Genomic DNA, 14,139 nt, shown 5'->3' with positions numbered 1-14,139 from the left:
GTGGGGTGGGAGGAGGTATTTTTTCATATTCTCTGTGTATAAATAAAGTCTGCTGCAGTTTCCACGGCATGCATCCGATGAAGTGAGCTGTAGCTCACGAAAGCTCATGCTCAAATAAATTGTTTAGTCTCTAAGGTGCCACAAGTACTCCTTTTCTTTTTGCAAATACAGACTAACACGGCTGTTACTCTGAAACCATTTATAATCCGGTAGTTCAGTACATGATATAAGTTTTCATTTTTAATCTTATGATCCAGGTATTTAGAATGTGTCCAGTAATTCAAGTATGATAGAAGTCTGAACAATCCAGGTATTTAGAACTACCACATCATATATTTGCTGACATACAAACCCCTCAACTACTGGAACTTTGCTCTAAGGATTTAAATCCCCCTATAGAGATAACACAAAGACTAGAGAGCTCATCTGTATTTCCAGCCACCTGGGCAGTGACCTTCTCCAGTTAAAGCCTTTCTCCTCCCTCAGTCCACCTATCCAACCCAGGTGTTTTCCTCAGCTTCTGGAAGGGAGGGAGAGGTTTGTAACTGCCTCATATCCCAAGTAGGGCTGTCAAGCAATTAAAAAAAATTAGTCACGATTAATCACACTGTTAAACAAACAAGAGCAACAGAATAGCATTAACAACAGAATAGCATTTAAATATTTTGGATGTTTTCTACATTTTCAAATATACTGATTTCAATTATAACAGAATACAAAGTGTACAATGCTCACTTTATTTTATTACAAATATTTGCACTGTAAAAAACAAAAGAAATAGTATTTTTCAATTCACTTAATAAAAGTACTGTAGTGCAATCTCTTTATCATGAGAGTTGAACTTACAAATGCAGAATTATGTACAAAAAGTAACTGCTCTCAAAAACAAAACAATGCAAAACTTTAGAGCCTACCAGTCCACTCAGTCCTATTTCTTGTTCAGCCAATTGCTCAGACAAACAAGTTTGTTTATATTTGCAGGAGAAAATACTGCCCGCTTCTTGTTCACATCATCACCTGAAAGTGAAAACAGGCATTCGCATGGCACTGTTGTAGCCGGCATCGCAAGATATTTACATGCCAGATGTGTTAAAGATTCAGATGTCCCTTCATGCTTCAACCACCATTCCGGAGGACAATGCTGTTGATGGGTTCTGCTCAATAACAATCCAAAGTAGTGCGGGCTGACGCATGTTCATTTTCATCATCTGAGTCAGATGCCACCAGCAGAAAGGTTGATTTTCTTTATTGGTGGTTCGGGTTCTGTAGTTTCTGCATCAGAGTGTTGCTCTTTTTAAAATTCTGAAAGCATGCTCCATACCTGAACCCTCTCAGACTTTGGAAGGCACTCCAGATTCTGTCGAGTGCTGTAGCTATCTTTAGAAATCTCACATTAGCACGTTCTTTGCGTTCTGTCAAATCTGCAGCAAAAGTGTTCTTAAAACGAACAACATGTGCTGGGTCATCATCCGAGGCTGCTACAACATGAAATATATGGCAGAATGTGAGTAAAACAGAGCCAGAGACATACAATTCTCCCCCAAGAAGTTCAGTCACAAATTTAAGTCATGCATTTTTTAATGAGTGTCATCAGCATGGAAGCACGTCCTCTGGAATGGTGGCTGAAGCATGAAGGGGCATACAAATATTTAGCATATCTGGCATGTAAATACATTGCAATGCTGGCTACAAAAGTGCCATTGTAAATAAGAAAGAGGGCAGCATTATGTCCCATAAATGCAAACAAACTTGTTTGTCTAAGCGATTAGCTGAACAAAAAGTAGGACTCAGTGGACTTGTAGGCTCTAAAGTTTTGCATTGTTTTGTTTTTGAGTGCAGTTATGTAACAAAAAAAATCAATCATGAAAAGTTGCCCTTTTCATGATAAAGAGATCGCACTACAGTACTTGTGTAAGATGAATTGAAAAATACTATTTCTTTTATCATTTTTACAGTGCAAATATTTGTAATAAAAAATATAAAGTGAGCAGTGTACACTTTGTATTCTGTGTTGTAATTGAAATCAATATATTTGAAAATGTAGAAAACATACAAAAATATTTAATAAATGTCAGTTGGCATTCTATTGTTTAACAGTCCAATTAAATTTTTTTAATCATGATTAATCGTGATTCTTTTTTTTTTTTTAGTTAATCACATGAGTTAACTGCAATTAATCGACAGCCCTAATCCCAAGCAAAAAATTTCATGCTGTTGTCTTTTATTCCTGGGCTGAGAACATGACCTGCCTTTTGCAAGACTTAAATATGATTGACAACTCTGGTAAAAACTTAGCTGTCTTATAATTAAATTAATACTCATACAAGCCTCTTCTGAGAGCTCTCGTGAAAAAAAAGAAAATCAATAGTAATACAGATCCTTTGTGGGCTCCACGTGAGTTACACAGAGTAGAAACTTTCCTTACAAACATGCCCCAAAGGTGAAAATATAACAATGTCTTCTTGGGAGCTAAGAGAGCAAAGTTGTTATTGATACTGTGATATTGCCTTAACGTAGGATACATCTCCAGTACTAGGGATGAGCAAACCCCCAAAGGTTCAGAGGTTTGGATAAGTCTCCATACAAAACTTCAGAAGTCTTCTCCAAATCCAATCCTTCTCCTTTCCAAGCTGAGGAAATGAAGTTAAATTTATCGCATACTTACACATTTTGGAAGGTGTGGGGGTGGGGAGATCCTCTTCTGTGCATAGATAGATCATGCGTGAGGGGATAGAGTGGGGAGTATCAGATATGCACATGCTCTGTGGCTATAGGGAGGGCCTGGGGAAGCACATTATCCCCACTGGACCCAATAAGAACTTGGCAAAAAGGTAACAGACCCTTGCTGTGTTACCTCTTCAGTGCCCCCCTCTGCACCATGCTACCCTCATTTCTATGGGTCCTGAAAGCAGCCAGAAGTGCAAGACTCCCACAGAGCTATACTACCAAGGGACAGAAAACAGCCACAAGAAAGCTTGGAGCCAGCACAAAGGCACAGGGCATCAGCCTGGATGGCCCTAGCTTCGCAGTATCTCGAAATATGCATGAGGTCTGGGGGCCAGAGTCACTGTTTCTTACTTGGGAGGAAGAGTGGGTAAGACCCTCCACATTTGCAGGAAACTTCAGAAGATTTCCCTATCTATTGCAGAATTTTCCTCCTTCCACAAGCTTTACCACATTCTTCCCCTAACCTCACTCTTTCGTGTCCCAACTTCCATGAACTAATCCTCTGCTTTCTCCGTGACTGTTCCCCGTCTTACATCCAGTTGTTTTCATCCCACTTTCATTTTTCCCCTCCTGATCCCCAAAACAGCCCCCTCTTTAATCTTCAGAAAGGCCCCTTTTCTCTGCTTTTGTTGATATTACAAAGGGTGCATTGCAGACTTGCAGCAGGTCTAGCAGTCTCTGCTAGGCCAGCCGCTGTCTATATACTCATGTTCCAGGGTTTCCCTGACTCTAATAGCAGAGGAGCTCTTGCATCTAAAAGATCTAAAGGCAGCAGTGAGTGAAAGTCTGCTAGACCTGGTCAGACCTTACAGTGGATTTTACAGACACATCTGTCTTAGGTTCTCAGAGACATGTCTGCATGGGGAAGTTTACCTGCAAATCAGTATACCACTGTAGTTATACCAGTGTAACTCCCTGTGTAGACAAATTTATTTGGAATTGCAGTGGCCCTTATTCATTTTAGTTTATGCCCCTTTGAAGTTTCAAGCTGGTGTTTAGGCTTTTAGTTAGGCTGGGTCCTTTTCCCCCCAGATAGTTAACCCTTATTAGCTGGATTGGGCATAAAATTATTTGGTCGTTGCTGATATGTTCATCTGTAATCCCTGGAAAGGGCTAATGCCAGCATTGCCTGCCTTATAGACGTAGAGCTAAAACGTATAAGCATGCTGTGCTTCTTCCCATTATTTCCCACATGCATTTTCATTTTTGGTTCAGAAAGACTATCAACTGACCCGTTTCTGCTGCAGTTGGGCCATCAGTGTAGAACAAAGCAATCCCCAGGAGGATGGGAATTGGAACTAGAAGATAATTGTTAATTGGCATTAGATGGGTCATTTGATAACCACCAACATTAATAAAAGCCATCCATACTGGCCAATTGTGCCTTTCAGTATGCCTTGCCAGAATATTGTGCAATACCCACTGTTAATTATTGGTATGGATATGTTTCCCTAAAGCCTTTTTGAGGCTATTGATTGACTATCATGTTATTTTTATTTGCTAACAATAAATAAAGCAGCATATATTTTGCCTTGCAGAGATTTTATACATGCCTGCTATGAAGAATAAGGATGTTACAGTTACATGAAATACCTGCAAAAAAATTCTACAATGCCTGCATAAATTAAGCCTATAGTACATCTGCTAAATACTGATTAGGACATGATCTTCAGTGTACTGACATGTCTGGGTGGGAAAACAAGTTGGCACAAATACAAGCTTCTCTGCTGTTGGTGCCTGCCTATGCCAAAACCTGCTTCTAAATCAAGCAGTGAGCTGGGAATCTTAAATAAAGAAGAGATACCAAGGCTCCTACTTCTCTTACAGTACATGGGACAGTTGCAAAGTTTCATTACAATCATAAAAAGTTCTGTCTTGCAAACACAGGAGCATAACAAGAAGTTAAGCGGTATTCGATCAACTTATTTGCTACCTTTGTTCGAGTGATTTGTCAGATAAGAAGGCTCCCTTTCCTGTCTGATGCTAAAGCATTTGTTAACAAAAGCCATTCATCTGTGGGAAAAATAAGTCGCTCTGGGCTGCATTTGTTACCATTATATCAGGGGGGTGTTCCTATGATTTTGAATCACCACAACTTTTTATACCAATATAAACAAAAATCTCTGGTTTCATTTTTGTGACTTTCATAAAAAATTTTACTGAGTAAAAGTATGTTCTGTTGATTAAATGTAAAGCATACACAAATATCCCCAGCGTTACCTTTATTTTTTCACATGGTGACTGTAGCAGTGTACTAGCTGCACAATCTTAAAACCAAGAGTAAACTGAATTGTGAGTGAGGAGGTGTAAAATAGTTCTTACCTAAATTTGTATAACCCCATGCCCTTTGCATCTTCAGATTTTATCCATTACAAACCTGGTAAGAGAGAATATAAATGAAGTCATCATATAAATAGTTACCATCTCCATTGTGTCTTGTATCAATCTCTGTAAATAAGAGACAGAATTTCAGGCTGTAAACAACTGAAAATTTTTAGAGAACTCACTCAAGTACCTATTTGCTATGCATAATGTGAACTAGACAGTACTTTTAAAGCACAGTTGATAAACTATTTGCCATAATTTCATAATCTCACTGATGTGACACTTGCATACTAAATGATTTTATAGAAGTCAAAGCATAAGTGCCAACCAACATGATAAATGATTTGGCTGTAAGAGAAAAGCGCTCAACCCCACACAGTAAGTATACTTGTAAAAATAAGTTTTCATCCTTCAAAGTATAATATAAAATACAAACCTCTGAAAGCAAAATTGTATCTACAGTATGTACACATGGAAGTGGCCTGGCTAGTTGTATGTGTGCCACTCCCTCTACTGGATAGAATAAGAATTGCATGAATGTGTGTCATAGGCCCTATACTACGAAGGCCTATGAATTTGGAGCAGGAAAATATGAGTTCTGTTTCTCACCATTGCCAAGTGATACTTAATGGCAATGGCATGCAACATTTTAGCCACATACAACTAAATATTTGTTAAGATTGTTACAATATTTATTCAGGGCACATAAGCAACAAATTGCTATTTGTGAAGAAAATTTATCAGCTTTTTGGTCGAAGATTTTTTAAATACCTTTTAAGCTACTTTGAATGTACACCACGTGGAGGTTAGATAGAAAGTTTAAACCCACTCCTGCCTGAAACTCTTGTAGTGATTTATCACAACTGACTTATACACCTTTTTTCTGTTTTCCAGCCCTTATTCAATCTTATATTGAATGCTGTATATCTAATCATAATCCTGCTGTTATCACAGCTGTTATATGCATTATTTTTGATGACTCAGACAGATGTCCCAAAATTGCCCTAGATCCCTGCCAGCCTTTTCAATTGCATTATACAATCAATTAAACTTTCCCGACCCTATTTGTCTCTAGATAAAATTCAGACGTTGACACTTCAAGAAGCAAATCATGTGTGTAAATTGGTTCTAATGACAGCTATAGTCATATGCAAATGGAACATTATCAGACATTAAAATGTCCAGGAGCACTAGCTTGATGGATGCAGTCAAGAAAGATTAACTAGAGAACGCATACTCCAGATACTTCCCATAGTATGTAATGCAATTAGAAGAAGGCAAAGGGAAACTCACACTAGAAACTGACTCTCTCCTGCCGTGCCTATTTATTTCCCATCATCTGTTATTATTGTTGAGAATCTTCACATTGTATTGCAATTAAGCAAATCTCTCAGAATTAATAAGGGTTCGCCTTCTTTATCATCACATCTTTAATGTTTGGAATTGAAAACATTGGCACCTCATGCTGTACACGAGTGAGAGTCGTTAGCGTCATAATAAAATGTGCTTGCCAAAAAATGACGACAAGTGAAGCTTTATTGCAAGGGTGTCTCGTTTAGAGGATTTAGCCCAATTCGATGCAATGACAACAGTTGTCAGCCACTGATACTGAACATAATCTATTAAAATGACAACATATTGACTTTTCAGAGCACTTAGCCATTATTTGGCATGTTTGGAATACAGATGAGTTTGCCACTGTTTGGTGGCCTCAAATAATGAACGTTTAAAAATGCTCATTTTCTTTGATGTTCTTGACCAAGTAATTTGCATCAATTTTCAGTCCATTGGCAACAGGGCGAATGTTTAAATTTTCATAAATCTCCATGACCAAACTACCAAATTCCAAGTCCTTGCAGACCGACTCTTAAGTCACTTGGGGAGAAAGCGCAAACATTCCACGATTCGGTATGTTCTAGTTCCGGAAGTCTTAACATAAGTTCACCATTAAACCACATGTTTTCAGGACATCTAATAGCCACATGCTCTTCTGCTTCATAACACACACAGAGAGACTAATTTATCTGGGAAAAATCTTATTTGTGTTTCCTGGCCCACAGACCAGCTGGGTAAAGGGACAGGGGAACTTGACCTAATAATCATGACTGAAAATCTACCGCAAAGAGTAATGGACACAACCTGGATCTCAGGTTAAACATGGGGATCCCCTCTGCCTCCACAAACCACCCAGGATACCAGACTTCCATGGCTCACCAACAACTATATGTATATCCCCCTTTTAGAGGGCATCATCAAGCATGGTGGAGAAGTTGTGGCTTTTGCAGCCATCACTGATAAATCAGAAAGAGTACATGCCACATAGGGAATCTCTCACACTCCACAATTTTAGCATCATAGAATGTACAGTGGGCTACATGTCCTCCCTCCCATGGTAAAAGCTTTGGGGGCATTTAGGGTGAATTTTTTTTTGTTTAGGAATTACTGTGGTCATGTGCATCTGTTCCAGCTTTGTCTCCACCTTGCCCACTCTCCGGCCATCTCCTTTCCTACCCCTACAAACATGGATCCCTGGACCAGCAGAGAAGTCTCCACAGGGTCGAGGGAAAGGGAGGACAACAGCCTAGAGATGGCCGACCCCATTCCACTTGAGATGGAATCTGTGAATTTATTTGAAGGCCACTCACACAGTGTAATAATAAAAATTTATCTGGGACCAAAGATGTGGAGTAGGTGAAAAAAGTCCATCATCTCTTTCCTTTTACCCCCTTTAGTATAGAACACCACTTGCACATGCTTACTACAGAGAAGATGGTGGCACCTATGAGTCTGTGAGGAAACTTACTGCTTATCTGCTGCAGGCAGCATCTCGTCAGATTGGTTCCCCTATAGAAGGAGAGGAGCAAGAGACTCCATATACCATTAACTCCGCAGGTCACTCTTACTCCCACTTTTCAATTTATGAGGGGGATTTTAGCATTTAAAGCTATGTTCTCTTTTCTGTATTGGGTCTGACAAACGTTAACTTGTGTCTTAGTCAAGCAAAGCACAGAAAAGGAGTTTGGCCTCTTTTGGGGACAGACACACACTTAAGAAGAATCCCTGCCATTTTGTTATTTATATCATCACCACCCTGTTGGCAATATTATAATTGAACTGGAAGTTGCACAAATATTTCTTCAGGCTTTCCCCCATTTCCTGAGAAATTGATCTTTTATAATACAAACAGAGGCCATTTTAATTTCAGGCCAGTTCCTTGTGTTCAGTGAAGAAGTTCCAGTGGCTGGACCCATTACAAAGTTATCCCAGAAGCCTTAGTAAGCTCTTGAAGTTGAATGAATGTTCAATAAAAAAAAAAAGACTTCAGTCCCTTCTTGTAAACAACTAAAATTGAAAGGCAATGGCAGACATGAACTATATTATAGTTTCAGTAAATGCCGTGTGTTCTCTGGTTGACTGTACTGTATTTTTTGGTGTAGCTGTATGAAACACACACACACTGCTTATTTGATAGATAAATTGTTTCTGTAGACTACTTGAAACTGTAACTTTGGTTAAACTGAAAAAAAAATAAAGAGACCTTTCTCAGTAACCTCCATCTGTATAAAATACAGCATTGTCAATTGACCCAAAATTCTCTGTGCCACAGGCAGGATTATAATAATAAAGAACACAACCAAACAGAATAAGATGTATGGGAAAAATCTTTCCTAGTACACAAGTATCAAACATATACAACATGTGCAATTGTGGCATGAGTTTAGCTAAACTAAAAACAAAGAAGCGTCCCTTTCCCACCAACAAACAGCAGTTTTGGTGTGCTTTCAGTCAAATAGTAATCCTGTCCCTATTTGCTATGTTTATTGCACTTGGCAACAACAACATGGTGTCCTAGATGAAGACAGACATAACCAAACAAGCACTGGCAACTTACGCTCACTTTCATTTTTTAAATGAGTAAAAATGGTTTAGAGAGAGTTCAGCAATAATTCAAAAATGATGCCAGTTATGGCTTGTCTTCACTACTGGATAAATTGGGGCCACTGCAACTGATGCAGCCGCATTCATTTAGTGGGTCTGGTGAAGACTGGATAAGTCAGTGTCGACATAGCATGCTGTAGACAAGGTGCATCAACTTAAATTACGTAACATAATGAGTGTAACTTAGATCGACTTACGAATTAGCGTAGACCCGTCCTTAGATTCCCTTGTGCTCACTTCAACCTCAATCTACTTAGTGCTTGAGCATGTGCTCAACATCTTAGTCCTCTCAACACATGGGCAGGGCAGATGAAGGTAGGGTCTAAATAAATTTAAGAAGATTTGTCTACATTAGCCCAAGTGGAGTTTAACTTAAGCTACTTTATGCATTACTTATGAATTTGGTCATTACTATTAATATAATTGATTCTAAATGTGAACTAGAAACAGAAATCCTATTTGTTTATTTCACTGAAATAATTGTAATTTTAACACTCTCCTTTTTCATTTTGGTAACCCATCAAAGGCTCCACATTGGGCCAAAATGTCCTCCACAAAGCTCTGCTCTCTAGGAGCAAGGACTAGCTAAAAAACCCCTTGGGATTGCAGGCAGCTGTGGGTAAAATGGATCTGCTTTTGGGCTGCTCTAACTTATGATGGGTACCAGACTGGACCAGTCCCCAGTCAGTCTCAGAGTCTGGGGGCCAAAAAATTGGCATCCAGCCACCTTTACCATTATCACTTTTGTCACGCACACAGATCAGAATCTGGGTCATTGGCCTATTGGATGCCAGTGGACGTCTTTTCTTTGAATTCAGCAAGCTTTAGTTTCAACCCTTGGTAAACAACATATAGAAAAGTATTTTATGCTGAAATTCAGCACACACAGTCATCCCCTATCTGCTAATGGCAGCACTGTATTTGACCAGAGCTGGATTAATAATTTATATAAATTGTTGCACGATTTACGCAAAAATATCACAAAATTAAGTAAATAAATTATCCAATGAAGGTTATTCAACCAGTTTTATCTTTGCCCTAGGATTACTATTACTTAAATATGTGATTAGGCAGCGGAAGAATATTTTTGCCAGCACATACATACTTTATTACACATCAACCACAAGAGAGGTATCACCAGAACGTGTAGGTTGCAATGAATCTTAGAATCGGTACATTGTAGTGAAGGAGAATATTTAAGACAAACACATTTAAAGTGTATAAATAAAAATAACCAAACGTGGTTGTCATTTGGCTACATTAAATCTTTTCATTTTTAAACTAAAATATCTTTACTATCAGTGTCACATGTTGCATGCATGAAGAATGAGTAAAAGGTCGTTAATTACTAAAATTAGAACAGTTTATTACATAAGAGTATTTACCTTCAACTCTACCTGTCTGAGACTTATCTCATTCCCTGTAATTTGCATAGATAAAAGCAACACTAAAAATGGCAACAGCAACACAGGAAAATAAGGAAGGTTGAGTCTTCATTTGACAAGTATATGAAAATCTCAGCCAGATTCAAAGTTACAAGTAAATAATTCCTACAATTTATAAGTGGGCAAAATAAGTTTCTTTTTTCCCGATTCATGCACACTTCCTTACATGAGCACAACCTGCAATCTAAATATTATATTGTAAGAATTCAAGACAAGACAAAAACTATTTCTGTGTTTAATGTCATATGTAAATTTATCATTATGTGTTTATTGCATCATTCACTAGGTATATTACTCTAAATAAGAATCTCATCTAAATCAGACAGGCATTTGCAAACACTTAACACTGTACATTGAGATCATTCAAAAGCTCTTTCAATGAGCAATCAAATCTGCTCTACTGTTCCTTTAGGATAGGCTTTATCCCACTTCTGTTTGATCACAATTCTTTTAGAGAGTCTAAAAAGGTAGCATGCCTTGCTGAATGTAAAAAAAAAAAAAAAAAAAAATCATCTCATTAAAATGTGAACTTCAGGCACACTTCTCTCTCAGAAGGGCTTTAATTTCTCCCTGCATGACCACTGCTCCACATGTCATCTCATTCCAAATCAAAACCTTTCCTAATTATTTTTTTTTTGTCAGCTAGGGGATGAAAATCCTCCAGACAGTGCTTCTCCCTGGAGATTTTTTTTCTGGCAGGGAGACTTTGCTAACGTGTAGTCTGTTTCACCTTATCTTTTAGTCTGAGAGTCTAATCCCATTCTCATGCCACAAACAGGCAGACTGAGTGGTTGAAAAAATAAAGAATGGACATTCTTTTTAGATATTTACATTTTAGTTCTCACTATATGTTTTTCTTACACTACTGCCCTCCACCTTTAACAGGAGTGCCCAAACTTATATTTGTGCATGTCAAACACATGGTGTAGTTGCTACTATCTGTTTCACTATCTTGAGCAGGGAAATGATACAGCATAAAAACATAAGACAAGAATATTAAATACACTCAAGTTATTAGAGATAATGATGCATCAGTAAACTTAATACTCCATGTAGCTTTACCTTGTTTGTCAGTAATCAAAATCGGGACAAATGGATGATTGAGCCAATGAAAATTAAATTCCATCTTCCCTCTTTGTTCTTCTACCTTAATTTCCATAATTTAAGTTTTCTTCAGCAATCTGGTCAAATGATGACAGTTTAAGTGCCAAGGAATAAGAGATAGTCTCCCGTCTCTCAGCGCTCTCTGAAATTGCTTTTTTAGTTGTTACCAAAGCAAGGATAACACTAAAAATAGGGGAGGGAATTTCAACAGCACTCAGCATTGGCTCATCTCTGCTCTCATGGAAGCGTCAATGAAAACAATGTCAGGCCAATGTTGAGTGCTTTCTAAACACTCCACTTTGCGTCCAGGGTCATTAGTGAAATTTCTTGGTCCGGGCACTGCCACTGTCCACATAACAATTATGTTTTACATTAAAACAAATGCTACTCAATGGAATAGAGTCACTCATAGATCCTTACAGATGATGTAGGTTGTTGACATTTGCCAGGATTAGCGGTTGCCCTCAGTACCCATCCCTACATTCCAGTGCTATTTTTGCCCTCATTTGTAAATGGTTTGCCTTTGTTGGAAGAAACTTCAGAGCTAAACCCTTCTTGGGCCTTCCTTACCTGCCTTCAGTCATTGACCTGCTTGTTGACTGTGCCCTGGTTTAGGCTATCTTAGTTCTCTTCTATGTCCGATTTCTACTAAACAAGTCTAAGAGGAATGTCAGTTATGAGACAATACTGCATTATTGCCCTGCTCTAATGGCTTTTTCTGGAGCAAAGAAGCACCACAATGCACAATGCTTCCAGGACTAGCCATAAACTACTTGTGCTCAAAGTGATGCTGCATTCCTATTCCTCCTCTTTCACGAGACATCCATGAGCAGGTGCCTTTCCCAATTTGCTGTCAAAACAATCCATGCACTATGCAGAAACCAAAACCAAACTCAATGCATTCCTGGAGTTTGGTTTCAGGCTAAGTATGTCCAGACAGATGTATATTGTATCTGATCAAACTCTATAGTGCTGTAGTGGACCTGTTGTCTTCATACTGACAAATGATTCAGCAAAAACATGTTTTTAAAAGTAAATGAGAATGAAGAACAGTTGATTTTTAAATCATAGATCCTTCCCACTCAGCTATCAGATAAAACCCAGCCCCTACCAGTCACAATCACAGACTGACAACAAGGCACTAACCAAAGTGACATACTAAAAAACACATAAAACAGAAGAAACCTAAAATATAAACTTCACTGAATCGGCAACATTCTTTTTTTGATCTCTCCTGCAATTGGCAGCACACCACAGGGTTTAATACAGGGAAAATGTACTACACTCAGTTTAGCATATTGCAATTCATCTGTAATATTGTAGGTATGTCTCCAATTCTCAGAGTTACTACTGTAGCCATCTGTGAGCTCATTAATACTGTATTTCAGGTGGCTGTACCTTCAGTGTCTTCCCTCTCCTGCCACTCCCCTTGGCAAGATTGACTGGAATAATATGGTCCCAGTTTCTCCTGAACATACGAGAGTACATATAGTATAATTTGGTGTGGGTAGCAAAAAATTAGTCCAGAGGTGTTTTCTTTATGCAATATTTGCACATGGTCTTCATTTTTATTCGCTGAATTCTGCAAAACCTTCTTTCACTAAAACTTTATGAATAGTGATGCAACCCAAACCAGAAAAGCTCAAAGTCCTCCCGCTCTTGCTATATTGAAAATAAAGCTATACATTTCTTGTCTCTATATAGCAAAAAATGCAGAACTCTTTTCCGATAAAGACGTACCTCCAAATCTGTGTTTCAAGTTATATAAATTGCTGGCTTTTCTTTCATTTTCTATTCCTTCTGTTCTAAAATTTTATTTGAGCTGCTCATTGGATAGTCTTATTCCTGGATTTCCCAAAGGCCTTCATGGAATTTGGCTGCTAAAGACTAAAGCTTGTAAAAGAAATTGGCAGTGTTTGGATGAAAAAGACAGAACTAAATTTTCATGCAATTTTTTTGCAAAAATTCTGTTCACTATCTGACCAGCTCTCCTGAAAACTTTGTCTCCCACTTTCACTTGCTCCAAACAATGATCCCCCTCAACAGCATTAAAAAGAAAAAGAAAAAGAAAAAAACAAACAACTCCCACAATTCGTTCTCTTGTTGGAATTCTTAGTAAAGAGGCAAAAGATTGAGTGAACATAGAAACTGAACTACCCTCTAATCCCTGGAGATGGCTGTTCCAGGTCAGGGATAAATTGCAACAGTGGGGCAGTGTGGAGAATCTTGCCTTGCCACTGACTTTGCTGTATCTGTTTCCATGAAGAAAGGCCTTCAGTCTCCAGGGCTGCCAGTCCAACAGCAGCCTGTTCTGCAGTAGCGGGCGGGGAGTGCCTAGTGCATGCCTGCCTCTAGAGTGGCAGGCTGTAGTATCTCTCTATGAAAACCTATTTGGGTTCTGGCTTCACTTCTCCCTGCTTCGGTTTGTCTCTACATTCCCCTTCCAGGTCCTTACAAAGTCCCAAGACCTTTACATCAACATCTTCATGGCACTGGCCAGTCATCAGACCAGGTAAAGAAAGCTGGACACAGGATACTCTGTGATTGTGGGGTCTTGTCCGTTCACACATACATGCAAAGTTCCTCTGGGCAGCAGCCA

General features: G+C 38.6%; 1 protein-coding gene across 1 annotated transcript in view; it reads right to left on the bottom strand.

The window, feature by feature from the left end:
- Positions 1-14,139, bottom strand: part of TMC3 (transmembrane channel like 3) — a 391,592-nt gene that overhangs the window by 365,880 nt on the left and 11,573 nt on the right. The window contains exons 2-3 of the mRNA XM_084640600.1: positions 9,189-9,313; positions 5,050-5,104 (exon numbers count right to left, since the gene is read on the bottom strand). The gene's annotated coding sequence lies outside the window, so the exon portion shown is untranslated. The remainder of the gene's footprint in view (positions 1-5,049; positions 5,105-9,188; positions 9,314-14,139) is intronic.

Source organism: Lepidochelys olivacea (assembly GCF_965140295.1).
Source record: "Lepidochelys olivacea isolate rLepOli2 genome assembly, chromosome: 10".
NCBI classification, from domain to species: Eukaryota; Metazoa; Chordata; order Testudines; family Cheloniidae; genus Lepidochelys; species Lepidochelys olivacea.
This window is presented reverse-complemented; position numbering and strand designations above follow the sequence as displayed.